We start from the raw sequence: 14,663 nt of genomic DNA on the forward strand, positions 1-14,663 counted from the left end.
AAGTTGTCTTCACATCTAACTACTCAAAATACAGATCTTCACCACAAGAGAAAAGATCTCAGAGTAGTCAATACCATTTTTCTGCTGAAAGCCTTTTATATCAAGTCTGGCCTTGTACCTCTTACTACCATTATGCTCAGTCTTCACCTGGTACACCCACTTGTTGTGCAATGCCTTTTTCCCTGATGGAAGATCCGTCAACTCTCATGTCTAATTCTCTAACAAGGATTCCATCTCATCCTTCATGGCCAACTCCCATTTGCTTGAGTTTTCATCTTGCAAAGTTTCCTCATAGCTCTATGGTTCTCCACCATCTGTCAACAGAATGTAATTCAAAATAGGTGAGAAATGCTCTGGGGGAAGAATAGTTTTAACTGACCTGTCAACTGCAACTGCAGGTGTGGACGGCTCTGGATATGACTACGAAATAATAGGAATAGGTGCACTGGGCCCACTCTCTTCGTCATTCACATCTCTGCACTGCATTGTGACCTCTGGTTTCACAAATTCAGACTCCTGAGGAACTGTTTCAACAACTGTACTGGACTTGTCCTTGTACATAATCTTCTCATTAAATATCACATTCCTGCTTCTTATGATCTCCGACCCTACTCATCCCAGAAACGATAGCCAAATGCCTCGTCTCCATAGCCAATGAAATAACATTAGTTTACTACGAGCATCAAAATCAATATAAGCATGAGAAAGACAGCCAAAAGTTTTAAGGTGAGAGGATTTGACCTCTTTTCCACTCCAAACCTCCTCTAATAGTCCACAATCTAACGGAACTAATGGCCCTCTGTTTATCAGGTAGACAACAGTGTTGACTACGTCTGTCCAGAATGTAGTTGGTAGTCCAGCATGTAGCCTCATGCTTCTAGCACACTCATTAAAGGTTATGTTCATATGTTCAACGACACCATTTTGTTGTGGTGTCCCAGGAATGATCTTCTCCATTCTGATATCGTGAGTAGCACAGTATTCGTTGAACCCTCCATCAATATATTCACCACCACTGTCAAACCTCAAGCATTTCAGCTTTAAGTCTGTCTCTGTCTCAACTAAGGCTTTCCACTTTTTCAATACATCAAATATATCAGATTTATGCTTCAAAAAAGAAACTCAAACCTTCTTGCTGTGATCATCAATGAACGTGACATAGTACCAAGAACCACTAAGAGATGGCACTAGAGAACGCCCCCACAAGTATGTGTGCACAAGCTCTAGCTTTCCTGTTTTCAGTGTTCTGCCACTCTTCAAGAAACTGACATTTTTCTACTTGCCCAGTATACAGCTCGCAAGCATGCTGAGATCAGCTGACTTTAGTTTTGGTAGCTTGCCTTTAGAGAGTAGTTCTTTCATACCCTTTTGACTCATATGGCCAAGCCTACAGTGCCACAAATCTGCAGTGCTCTCTACAACGATAGTAGCAATAGTATTTTTCAAACTAGTCATCATATATAGAGTATCAGTTTTCTTACCCCGAGCTAGTACCAATGCCCCTTTAGGAACCTTCCAGGTGCTATCTGTGAACACTACTGAATGGCCACAATCATCGAGCTGTCCCACAGATATGAGGTTTTTCTTCAACTCAGGAATGTGTCTGACTTTTTGCAAGGTCCACTTGTTCTTGTTCGAGAGTGCAATGTCAATGTCTCTCATCCCCACCACGTTCAATGCCTCTCCATCAACCAGGTACACCTTCCCAAAATCACCAGTAACATAGTTCTACATTATCTTCTGATGGGAAGATGTATGGAAGGAAGCCCCTGAATCTAGTATCCAGTCATCAACTGGACTATAAACTGCAAGTAGTAGCGCATCATGTACTTCTTCAGTAACCACATTAGCACTATCATTCTCCGTCTTCATCGTATTTTTACAATTCTTCTTTATATGACCAGCCTTGCCACAGTTCCAGCAAGTTGCCTGTTGCCCAGGCCTTGGCTTGCTCTTGCCCCTGTTCTTTGATTTTGATCTGCCTCTATTTGAGTTCATGTCTTGTGATTTCCCTCCCAAATCAACATTCAATGCTGAACTTGAACCCGAGATCTCGCCAGAATCCCTCATGCGCACCTCTTCAGCCAAAATCAAATCATGAATATCATCATATTTCAACTTTGATTCGCAGAATAACTGACAGCAATTCTCATGGCTTCCCAGTAGTGAAGCCAATAGTATTAGTGCATGTATCTCATCATCAAACTTAATTTCAACAGAAGACAATTGATTTGTGATAGTATTGAAATCATTCAAATGCTATGCAACAAATGTACCTTCTGCCATCTTCAAGTTAAACAACTTCTTCATTAAATATACCTTGTTATTTGCAGATGATTTTTCATACATGCCTAACAAAGCCGTTATGAGATCTGCAATCTTATTCTCCTTGATGACGTTGTGTGCAACAGATCTCTATTGGGTTAGCCGAATAACCCTTAGAACCTGTCGAACTAACAGGTTCCAATCAGCCTCTTCCATGTTGTCTGGCATCTTCCCCAACAATGGAAGATGAAGTCTCTTCCCATAGAGGCAGTCTTCTATCTGCATCCTCCAGTATCCATAATCTATGCCATCGAACTTCTCAATCCCAAATACCTTCACTTCTTCTCCAACCATCATTTTTCCTTAGACCCAAACCTTGGCTCTTGATACCAATTGTTATGAAAAAATGATGACCCGAATTGAAAGTAAACACGAAAAAAACAATCAAACAATCACACAACATAAGATTTACATGGTTCGACAACTTGCCTACATCCACTGGAGCTGTAGATGATTTAATTTCTTGAGGAATCACAAGTACAGTGTTTGGGGCGACTACTTTGCTCTATTGTATAGCACAGTAACTCAAAATTACATTTAAATAGGGTACAGGGCGGAAACCCTAATTTATCAAAATAATCGATGTTCGCTTGAGCGGCGTATCAAGCGCGCGTTGAGTGAACCTATTTACTGGCCAACTGCTCGAGCCGCTCATGAGCGAACTCTCTATCTGAACTCCGCTCGAGCAACATGTCGGCCAAGTGTGAACTCTCTGTGTAACGTCTCCGCTCAAGCAACATGAATACCCCGCTCGAGCGGACTTAGCCAAGCTCCACAATACTCAACAGACACAACAACCACGTCATGAAATATATTATTGTGTCGATTTATTGTTCAATTGTCATAAGAAATATTTTTTGTGACAGTTTGTGACCCAACGTTCAATTGAACATTTGAACATGACCAACTTTTAGTGACAACTGATTTTCGTCACTAAAAATATGTTCGAATGTACCAGCAAATATTCAAAAGTCGCCAATTTTAACAGTTGTCAATTTTTACATTCAAAGGTCATTTTTTACATTTGAATGTTTATTGTTATGTTTAGAAGTTTTTAAAATCTAACGTTTGAACTTAAAATATTTCACGTTTGAAGGAAGTATATTAATGTTCGAACATGAAATGATAATGTTTGAACCTATTGTACATAGGTTTGAATGTTAAATATTTTGTGTTAGAATGTTATGACAAGTTCAAATTCTATTGCAGCAATAATAAAGTTGTCTACATATAACAATTATTTTCCAAATTGACTGGTCGAGCATTAGACTTATAATTTTCAAACTATCCAAACTTTATTTGTTCGATATCCTAATGCGTTATTTGCTCTATATTCTTTGGAGAGCTATCCAATTATGAAACTTGATAAAAAGGAGGCAACTTTAGGCTGGATGGAATTTCACGATCATTATATCTACAAGGGAAGTCACTTTTCCAAGCGATTATTTTCGCTGGAAAAGTCCTCTAAATCGCCGCCATTGACTTTTCCCGACGAATTACAAATCGCTGCATGTTCGCCGATATTATCCCTCCACTTCTGATCTACCCCAACGAAAGTCAAAAATCGACGCTAAAAGGTTATCTTTTCCGGCAATTTTTTTTCATCGCAAATTCCAAATAAAACGATGCAAATATCCATTTGGTTTGCCTATTAAATTGCTAGGAAAACTTTTGCGGCAAATTATAGTCGTCGCAAATACTATAAAAATCACCGCTAATGAGAAGATCTATTCCAACGGCCTAATTAAATCTCTGGGAAAACTTTTGCTGTGAATAGTAGTCACCGCAAATACTAAAAAAAGTGCAGGTAAAAAGTATTTCCAACGATATATTATTGCTGGAAATAAGTTTAATATGCGAAAAAAATTTGTTCGGTGAATTTTACTAAATAAAAAATATAATACACATCCAAATTATATTCACTATGAAATTTCTGGATGGCCACACAAAGCTAAAGCTATATAAATTTCAATTTAGCATTTATATCAAACATTTGTCCACAAACCTATCCGATCATACATGATTATATATTGCATCTTGCATATAGTGACAATTGCTAATGGCCATTTGGTTTGCCCACTAAAAAAACAGTTAAACATATAGATTGAGCATTAGGAATTTACTAGATAAGTAGGATAAGTAGGCCATCATGTGTCTGCACAAGGGCATAAAACTCAGTTTTAAACTTCAAACTAACAGACAACAACTTTGAAGAAATTGAGGAAACTAGATATTATATACAAGATATATAACTGTCACACATAAAGATTAAAACTCTGACCAAGAACCACTTTTTTCTCCAAATACTCATTCACACAGCACAATGTAAGCATGAAGCAATGCCTATTGTTTTCTCATATTTTCTGCCATGTTTAAAGCTTCACTGGCCAGATCAAGAAATATGTAATCACTTTGATTAAAAGGTGTGTATACGTTATTAGCTCCAGCAGTTATTGAATCACCAGAGTCTTGTTCAGAGCTCTCTATCACTGCAGAACCAGATCTTGTAGATGCATCTTCTGAGGAACTTAAAGATGAGTCAACATCTGTAATTGAACTTTTATTTACCACAGATAGAGATATAGAATAGGCACTGCAGCTGAATAGGCAGACGGTATTCCAAACAGGAAAGCAAGATTATAAGGACAGTTAAGTAATAGTAAATCATATAAGTAGCCACATATAACATTATCAAAAAGATTGCAAAAGATATACAAGCCATAGGCTAAAAAGAAGATACTAATCAAATGAATATATTAAAAGGGAAAAGGCTCTGTCTTTAAAAAAGCATCAACCAAACAAGTACACCAACAAACCACATACATGTCGTCTCAATTTTTAAGCTGTTGAAGATTCTCTTTCAGATTCTTTTGAACTTCAGTATCAGCATGTTGTTGTCTGTCCAGAACAATAAGATGTAGCAGCAGACACAAAGCTTATAATTTTTAGTGACTTGATAGTCATAATAATGATATATCATCAAAAACACCAAGACAACAAATTGGACAGTATAAAAAAATGTGGCACTATAAACAGCTAATGAAAAAAAGAAAAGAATCATAAACGAAGAAAAACATCTCTGTACCCAAGGACACTTTTTCTTGCACACTTCATGCATTCAATCCCTCCCCGATCCATGAAACTAAATGATCAAAACAATACATCCACAATGAACTTGCTGCAAAGGAAGACTAATAATTAAAAAGTATCAACAAGAAACTTCAGAATTTTTGTTTCAAGAATGCAAGATACCAATGTGATATCTACGACACCACTAACGAATAATAATAAAACAGGAAAAATTGCAAGCAAGCATCATAATTTCATAGAGTATTTATGTTACAAACATCTGAAGCTACCAATTCACTCAACTATGATGCATTTAAAGAATGCAAAGCATATTCCTTAAAAAAAAAAAAAAGAAAAAAAAAACCTAAAGTCAAGATTAATCTCCAACAAATGCAATGAAAATAATATTTTAACTGCTATCTATTGGTCGAGGTGACCAACTTATGTTGAACCAATCCAAACTGTGAAGATCTGAAGGTAACAATTATAAGAAACACACATTTACTCAATGCCAAATCATGTCAGCTACAAAGGTACAACATTTATACATAGTAAAAGCTAATAGAAATAAGAAAATTAATCAGCCATTCATTTCAATGCAAATGAGCAAGTCAAGTTATTTTTCCCTACCAACTAAAAGGGTAGCAACTCAAGAAGAATAGTATCCAAGAATCTCTGCAAGATTGCTGATAAAGTACCAAAACTATAGCAAACAAGTTATACTCATCTAGTGAATACACCAAACTCCCAGTAAAAATTTTGCTGCTTGACCTTTTAACTCTAGAGATATACTCATCCATAGATATGCAAACTTTGATGAAGAAGAAAAGCATGATCTGACATGGTGCAACCTATTGGTGAAAGGACAGGCTTTGATGTTTTAGAGTTCAAAACTTGAGCAGAGATGCAATGGCATCAGTCAATATACCTTGAAACAATTCTTCATTACTTTCCAATATCAACAACTTTAAAAGCTTATCAGTTTATTTATAAAAACACACACACACACACACATATGTATGTATATATGACCATTTGTAAGGAAGAAAGAGTGTGTCTACATATATACACCTCAAGAGTAGAAAATGCAGTAGAAATGACAAAGTAACATTGACAAGCTGATAAAAAACGAACTTAAAATTTCTATTAAATCTTGAAAACCATTTGTCTATAGGTAAAATTGTTATTATTTTAATGTTATACAAACACACATATACACTAGTGGTAACGTTTTTAAACATTTAATGTGAAAACAGTGGAGTTTTTGTTATTTATTAGAGAACCTAAGCAACAAACCTAATGTGAAAACACAGGTCAAATCTTAGAAAAGATTAATCACCATCCTCTTCCTCACTCTCACCAGCCCCATCAAATTGGCTGCCACCCACCCAAAGGAAGAAACACATCTAATGTGAAACACATCATATAACTGTCTCATTGTTTCAGTAAGACCCTCCAAGCGTCATAGTTGGCACATTCCACTATGAGCTAGTGGAATGAGTGATGTTACGCGGTTGTATGTTAGACATCGAGTATGGTAAAGCCCTCAAACCCGATGGTACTCCAATCTTGATTGAGTGAACATAAATGCACCAGATGAAGATCATCGGGCAATTGAAAAGTTACAAATCTAAATATCTCTTGTTTATGACATTATGTGAGTGTATATGGTCAAAAATTGGTATTGGATAAGTGGACATGTGCATTAAGGTGTCAAAAGTTTGATGATGACGCTAGCTACGTAGTCTCTAGTTGTCTATATAGTAATTTATCAAAAATAAATAAAAACCCTATATAGTATATTGCTGCTAGTCAATACTAAGCAATGGCCAAGACTATCATGTCTACACGTTGTAATTAGTACTACATAATAAAGCATTAACAAATGACATATCAGATCGAGATGCTGAATTAAGATAATTCATCACATGTCAAGTGAAGGTAGAATACTTGATATGACCATGCAGTGATCCCTTGTACAAAAAATTGATGTGTGAATGTGTGTATATATATATATATATATCAATACTGGATAAATAATGTAGGATTGTGATAGTATTAACCAGCGATGGCCAACTACATGTCCACCACCCTCACTCTCATATATATGTGTATATATATATGTGTATGTATATATACACACATATATATAGACATACAAACGAACAACATCACCCAAAACATGAAACCAACTCCAACACAAATATGGTAAGTAGAATACACTTGACTTAGAGTGATTATCTAATAATCATCAATATTTCTTTCCAAAAAATGAAGGTTTGGCATATATAATAACACTAACAATAAAACATCCATTTATGTTTTGAGAATTCTTGTATTTGAAAAACAAGGATTTACAGCTGTGTAGGGGTATTCGTTACCTTCAATACCCAACTAATTAAGTTTCAGCTCACCCCTGGCTAAAATGGCTCACCAACAAGCCTGTCGGGCTATATCAACGCCTTTTAAATCAAAAGCACTAGACGTCCGTCATACAATCTGCACCCAAAAATCAAAGTAATTTTCAGTTTAAACTCAATACCAAAATGTAACACAAACAAAATCAGAAAAAAAAAAAATTGAAGGAAAAAATTATAGTAGTAATGGTTTTAAAAACAATCTTAACTACATAAACCAACTAGGGAGAATCAACTACAAAGCACAACCTCAACCCATTTAACTTCTTTCCATACTTAGCACTAAGCCAAACTTTAAAACAACTCATTTCAAGCATTCAAAAAGAATTCATGAACATGTCTAATAGCATGCGTGCTGTCCAATAAAGGCCATTGAGTTTTCTACATGAAAGATATATGTAGATCGTGGGTTATGAATGTACAAATGATAGGAATTTATTTAGAAATGGAAGAGAACAAGGAAGTATAAAAAATCTGGAATTTTCACCATTAAAATGGCATTTGGCTGCTTTCTAGTAACTTGTTGGAACCAAATTAAATGAAGAGCTAAAGCTCACAAAGATGGCTGGATATTGTCCCTTGTTTTCAATAGTTTTTCATACAAACAAATAACTTTGGTTGAGAAAAAGATGCAAATGAAAAATGGGGATGAAATAGACTGGTTGAAGCCCCAAAACAGAGTGCATAGCAGAATTTTCTACACTACCATGGACAGCTAGCAACTTTAGTACAAACATTGGCTCTTAAACATCCCTCATTTAACCACAATAATAACATACATAAACCATTCATAATAGAGTTGAAGAAAGTTGAGAAGAAACATCATTTTTTTTTTTTTTTTTTGTGAAAGCATAGCATAAACAACAAGAGGTGCTCACAAAAACCAGGAAATTCTAATTTTTTTTATTTTTTATTTTAAGTGTAAACCAGGAAATCCTAATAGAACCTACTAGATTGAATAAAGTCATTGGTTGCTTGCTTAGGCTATTTTTTTTTTTATGTAAAACCCTTAATCCATTCCATTATAAAAAGACTGCAATACAAGTAGGAGGATCCTCCAAAGTTACAATTTGATCAGAAATGGAAAGAGCATCTTTTGCAAGTAAATGGGCTATATGATTGTCGTTTCTCCTAACATGAGAAACTTTCCATTTTGCAAACTTCTTAAGATAAAATCTAGCCTCACTCCAAAACATGCTAGAGCTACTCAGTGCTTCTCTATCTTCAACCAAGGCCTTTGTGACTTGAAAGGAGTCACCCTCGAGTATAATCTGATGCAAACCAATCTCCCATGCCACTTTGACAGCTTGAAGAGCCCCATATGATTCAGCTAGTAAGGGATCAGGGTAGAGCTTTTTCCTCTGCCTCATTGTTGCACTAACCTGGCCAAAACTGTCCCTTATGACCACTCCTATGCCAATCAGTCCCTTGGCTTTGTCTACTGCCCCATCCCAATTAATCTTGAACCAGTCCACTGGTGGTGCTTGCCAAGAGGCCACTGGGGAGGAGGCTTGGTTAGTGCACTGATCTAAGCTCTTCTCTGCCATCATGTTTAGGATTGCTCTTGCCTCTCTAACAATGAGGTTCGGATGAGAGAACCCTTTCTTGAAGATAAAGGAATTCCTTCTCCACCAAATCTTCCTTGCTATCACCACAAACTCTTTAAGTTCCTTTGGATTCAGTGCCTTAGTCAGTGTATCAAAGAGTTGTATCATGGAGGAGCTAGGAATGGAACATTTCTGTAGCCTTTTGGAGCATTGACTCCACACATGCTTAGCTGCTTCACTACTCCACAGAACATGTTGCACGCTTTCTTCTTCTCTGCTGCAAATAGGGCATATAGGGTCAATCACAATTTTCCTCTTAAACAGGTTGGACTGAGTGGGAAGGGCCTCCTGACAGGCTCTCCATAAGAAACCTGGTGAAACTTGCATCTGCCAAATCTTGTTCCAAACTTCCTTGAGGCTATTGCTAGTTGATGCTTGACCTTGAGCAGCCGCCTCCCTAGCCATTTCCATGTGATAAGCACTTCTCACTTAGAAGGAGCCATCCTTTGTCCCATGCCAAATTATTCTGTCCCTCATAGCCATAGCACTAATAGAAGTCTCCATAATTAGCTGAGCTTCCCTCTCCTCAAAAGTGTCTTGAATCAGGTTTTGCTTCCACCTCTTCGTATCAGTATCAATTAAGGCAGCAACTTTTGCATTCCCATCTAAATTCTTAATTGGACTGGTGACTTTCCTTGGATTAGTTAAGTCCAACCATTTGTCTCCCCAAATACTAATTTCTGACCCTGTGCCTACCTTTCAAAAGGATCCAGCCTCGAGAACATGCATGGCTGCCATCATGCTTCTCTATACAAATGAGGGTTTAAAGCCAACCTTTGTTGTCTGAAGAGTCAAGGAGGGGAAGTATTTGGCTATTAGCACTCTAGCAACTAGGGAGTTAGGATCTTGGATTAGGCTCCAACATTGCTTAGAAAGCATTGCAATGTTGAAACATTCCAAGTCCCTAAATCCCAAACCCCCTTTTGATTTAGCTTGTCCCATTCTCTTCCATGAAATCCAGTGAATTTTATGCTCCTTATCTTGTTGGCCCCACCAGAAATTTTGAATAACACTGTTTATGGCTTGAAGTAGAGTTTTTGGTAGCTTGAAAACACTCATGGTGTAGGTAGGGAGGGATTGGATGACTGCTTTTATAAAGATTTCTTTCCCAGCCTGTGATAAAGTTCAGACTTTGCAGTTACTAAGTCTCGATCTGATGTTGTCCAAAATGCCTTTAAAAGATCTTAGTCTATGTTTCCCCACTACAGAGGACAAGCCTAAGTACTTTTCATAAGGCATAGCTGACCTCATTCCAGCTATTGAAAGAATATAGTCTTGAGTGGACTTAGCTGTGTTTTTACTGAACATGATAGAAGTTTTCTCTAGATTTAGTCTTTGTCCAGATGCCATCTCACAGATTCTACGCAAGTTAATCAACCTTCCGCATTCAACAGCATTGGCCTTGCAAAACAAAAGGCTATCATCTGCAAAGAAAAGTGAGATATTCGTAGATGCCCTCTGGCAACAGGAACCCCATGTATCAACCTGTTTTCTTCAGCTTTGTGGATTAAGTTGCTCAATGCCTTAGCACATAGGATAAATAGATAGGGTGATAATGGGTCACCTTGTCTAAGTCCTCTTGTGGGGTAGAATTCAGTTTGAGGGACACCATTCACCATGATAGCATAGGAAACAGTTTCAATGCACTTCATCACTAGTTCCACCCATTGGCTGCAAAATCCCAACTTATAGAGGACTGCCCTTAGGAAGCCCCACTCCACTCTATCGTATGCCTTGCTCATGTCCAGTTTTAAGGCCATGTAGCCTTCGTTCCCTGTCATTTTATATTTCATGGTGTGCAATGCCTCAAAAGCTACAACAACATTATTAGTAATTAGTCTGTTTGGAACAAAGGCAGATTGTGAGGGGGAAATGATGCTATGCAACACCTTTTTTAATCTATTTGCTATGACTTTGGAAATGAGTTTATAGATGACATTACAAAGAGATATTGGCTTGAAGTCTGTGACTTTCATTGTAGTTTTCTTCTTTGGAATGAGTGCTATGAAGGTGCTGTTGAAGCTGTCCATGCTGCCATTCGAGTTAAGTACATTCAACACTGCTTCACACACTTGAGGTCCCACAACTGGCCATTGTTTTTGATAGAAAAGGGTAGGAAAACCATCTGGGCCTGGGGAACTTAAGCCATTCATGTGAAATAAGGCATCTTCTACCTCCTGAGTAGAGTAAGGTATGGTCAGCAGCTCATTCTGTTCTTCACTCACTTTGGTTTCCAGTGTTGCAATACATGTTGTTGCGCTGCTGGGGTTGGAAGATGTGAAGAGATCTGTGAAATGATCCTGGAAAAGCGTGTTAATGCCCTCCCTTGAGGTGATTTCTTCATTATTGCTATCCAGAAGCTTTTTTATCACATTTGTTTTCCTCCTTTGTGATGCACACTGGTGGAAGAATTTTGGTGTTCTATCACCTTCCTTCAACCATTTCTGTTTTGCTCTTTATTTCCATTTGAGGTTTTCTGCTTCCAGCAGTGTGTCCACCCTTTGTTGTGCTTGTTTGATCTCTTCATTTAAATGGCCCGTGTTCCTGTCTTGTAAATTTGAGAGAAGATCCAATTGTTCTTTGACTTCTCTCTTGAAGTTGCCTAGTTGTTGCTTACTCCACTGAGACAATTTCTGCTTGCAAGAATTGAGCCCCTAAAAAATTTGTTGCATTTTGTTTGATGCTACCCTAGGTATACACCATGCTTCCTCCACTGCTTTAAAGCAACTCTCCTTCAGTGTCCAACATGCCTCATATCTGAAAGGCCTCTGATGTCTGAGAGAGCAAGGGTGCACCAGGTCCATCACAATCCACAAGGGGCTGTGGTCTAAGTTGAGGGCTGGAAGAGTATAGACTCTCGAGTCAGCAAACAGCCTTGCCCATACATTATTGCAGAAGGCTCTATCCAGCCTTTCTTTGGTGAAGGCCTTACCATGCCTCCCATTTGACTAGGTAAATTTTCTTCCATTAAATCCCATATCATTGAGCCCACACCTACCCACTGCCTCTCTAAAAGCCTCCATTTGATTATAAGGTCTTAATGGGCCTCCCCACTTTTCATCATACCTGAAGATTTCATTAAAATCACCTACACAAAACCAACCTACTGTACTTGGAGGTGTAAGAGCTTGTAATAATTGCCAGCTTTCATGTCTCTTGGAAGTTATTGGGTTGCCATAAAAGCCTGTAAGAATCCAGTGACCACCAGCTCTCACTTCCTTTACAATCAATGAGATATGGTTTTGTGTATAGGACAAGACTTCAGCATATGTTTCTTCTTTCCACAGGAAGGCCAAACCTCCACATGATCCTTTTGAGTTCACCACAAAACTGTTTTCAAAATTCAGTTGTCTTTTAACTATTTCAATCTTTAATCTGTTACACTTTGTTTCCATTAAGAAAACAAAATTTGGGGACTTATTTTGCACCATGATATGCAAATTATTCACTGTCCAAGGGTTCCCAAGCCCTCGACAGTTCCAGCTTAGGCAGCTCATAGCAGATGGTGGGGCTGTTCCACAGCCTCCACCACTTCAGTTCTGCCAGGATTTTCCACACGAGAATCCCCATGTTTTGCTTTCTTTGAAGCATGGGCTGCCCCTTCTGCCATTAATCTAGTAACAGCTCGCTTAGTGCCATTTGGGCAATTTGCTTTGTTCTCCTCAAGCCCAGCTACAAGGCTTTCAAAGCTCTTGTTTCTAGCTTTCTTTTTCCAACTTGCTCTTTTTTTTATCTTCTCCAATACTTGGACCTGGCCTGAGACAAACTGGGCCAAGGATGAGGCTTGGGCTCTCAGATCCAGACTACTCTCAAGGCCCAGGCTTGCCTATTGGGAATTGTCCTTTCCTATAGTTTCTATTGCACGCTTGGATGCCTTGCATGGAATAGGCATCCTCAGAGTGAAAAGTCAGCCCTGAACTTTCCAAATTAAGTACACAGGGGCTTACCTTAATAGACTTCTGGAGTGTTTTTGTAGACAACCTAGGAGCAATCAGCTTTTCAGTAGCCTTTCCATTGCCTGTGTTGTCAACATCAATCGGGCATGCTTCCTGAATTTCTGAAGTTGACTTGGGCATGCTTTTTTGACCATCATCCCTGACCTCCCTTTCCTTCCTCCATGAATGACCTTCTGCATTATGCTGGGTGTCTTCATTGCCGTTGGTTTTGTGAATGCCCTCTCTATCCTTTGTTGTTGTGGCTCGCAGCCAGGCTCCATACTGCAACTTGCTGTCTCCAAGTGAGCTTACCGAGCAGCCAGATTTCGCATGCTTGATAAGCCCACACTTGAAGCAAAAGGTAGGGAGGCGCTCATACTTGAGAGGGACCTAAGACTTTTTGCTTGCAAATGATAAGAACACCCCCCTAAGCAGTGCTTCTGATATGTTGACTTCCACCCTTATTCTCAAGAATTTCCCCCAACCAATCCCTCTATCATCCACCTGGACAGTTATAACTCGACCAATACAGCTATCAATCTGAACTCCAACCTCATAAGTCATGCTAGATAGTGGCATGTTGTATGCATGCACCCAGAACTCCTCTTTATTGAAAAGGACTTCATTTATGGACCTATTCCCTTCAAATATCTGCAAGCATAGAAGCCATCTGTCGAAAGACCAGGGTCTACCTTTGATAACTTTCTGCAGATCTTCTTCTTTATTAAACTCGATCAGGAACTTGTTCATACCTACTTCTGAGAATTTGAGCTCGCTCTCACATCTCCATATCTTAGCCATTGTGGACATGAAGGCTTCTCGATTTATTGGTTTCTCTGCAATGATCATAACCAGCAGGCAAAACTTGCCATATTGTTCTGTTGCTTCAGACAAGTTTATATTCAGAACTACTTCCTCTTTTTCCTTCCCAGTGAAACTGAATCCTTCCCACTGTTTAGCTAGATCATCCTCCATTATCCCCTCTTCAGATCAACCAAGACCGTCTAAGGGAATAAACTTTATCTAGAGAGAAAAACTCTATCCAGAGACGATAATAGGATCTCTATCCAACATGGAAGTTCTACTAGGCTATTAATCTCAGGCTATTAATGTACTTAGGCTATTAATCTTGAAGAAAAGTGTTCTCAAAGTACATTCCCATGATCTACTAGTTTAACAAATAGTCATAAAGGGTTAAAGGCTAGCAAAACTTAATTCATTCAAACTCAAAATTAAAAACAGAAGATCTTCTCAATATTAAAAAGAGTAGAAATAAATATCAATATTCAATAAGCCGACATTTCAAATGA

At 38.2% G+C, this 14,663-nt stretch overlaps 2 long non-coding RNA genes across 4 annotated transcripts; both read right to left on the reverse strand.

Moving 5' to 3' along the window:
* Positions 1-4,283: 4,283 nt before the first annotated feature.
* On the reverse strand, positions 4,284-5,457 carry LOC121268872. Of its 3 annotated transcripts, none has more exons than XR_005941277.1 (3): positions 5,411-5,457; positions 5,149-5,223; positions 4,284-4,871 (listed from the first exon to the last, which is right to left on the reverse strand). It is a non-coding gene; the product is annotated as an uncharacterized LOC121268872 (long non-coding RNA). The 3 variants fall into 3 exon arrangements; XR_005941279.1 differs by lacking the exon at positions 5,411-5,457 and having other exon boundaries at positions 4,284-4,480; positions 4,759-4,871; positions 5,149-5,381; XR_005941275.1 differs by lacking the exon at positions 5,411-5,457 and having other exon boundaries at positions 5,149-5,381.
* Positions 5,458-6,052: 595 nt separating this feature from the next.
* LOC121236296 lies at positions 6,053-14,663 on the reverse strand. The gene is made up of 3 exons (XR_005934732.1): positions 14,653-14,663; positions 8,030-8,032; positions 6,053-6,185 (listed from the first exon to the last, which is right to left on the reverse strand). It is a non-coding gene; the product is annotated as an uncharacterized LOC121236296 (long non-coding RNA).

Source organism: Juglans microcarpa x Juglans regia, chromosome 1D, assembly GCF_004785595.1.
Source record: "Juglans microcarpa x Juglans regia isolate MS1-56 chromosome 1D, Jm3101_v1.0, whole genome shotgun sequence".
NCBI lineage: Eukaryota > Viridiplantae > Streptophyta > Magnoliopsida > Fagales > Juglandaceae > Juglans > Juglans microcarpa x Juglans regia.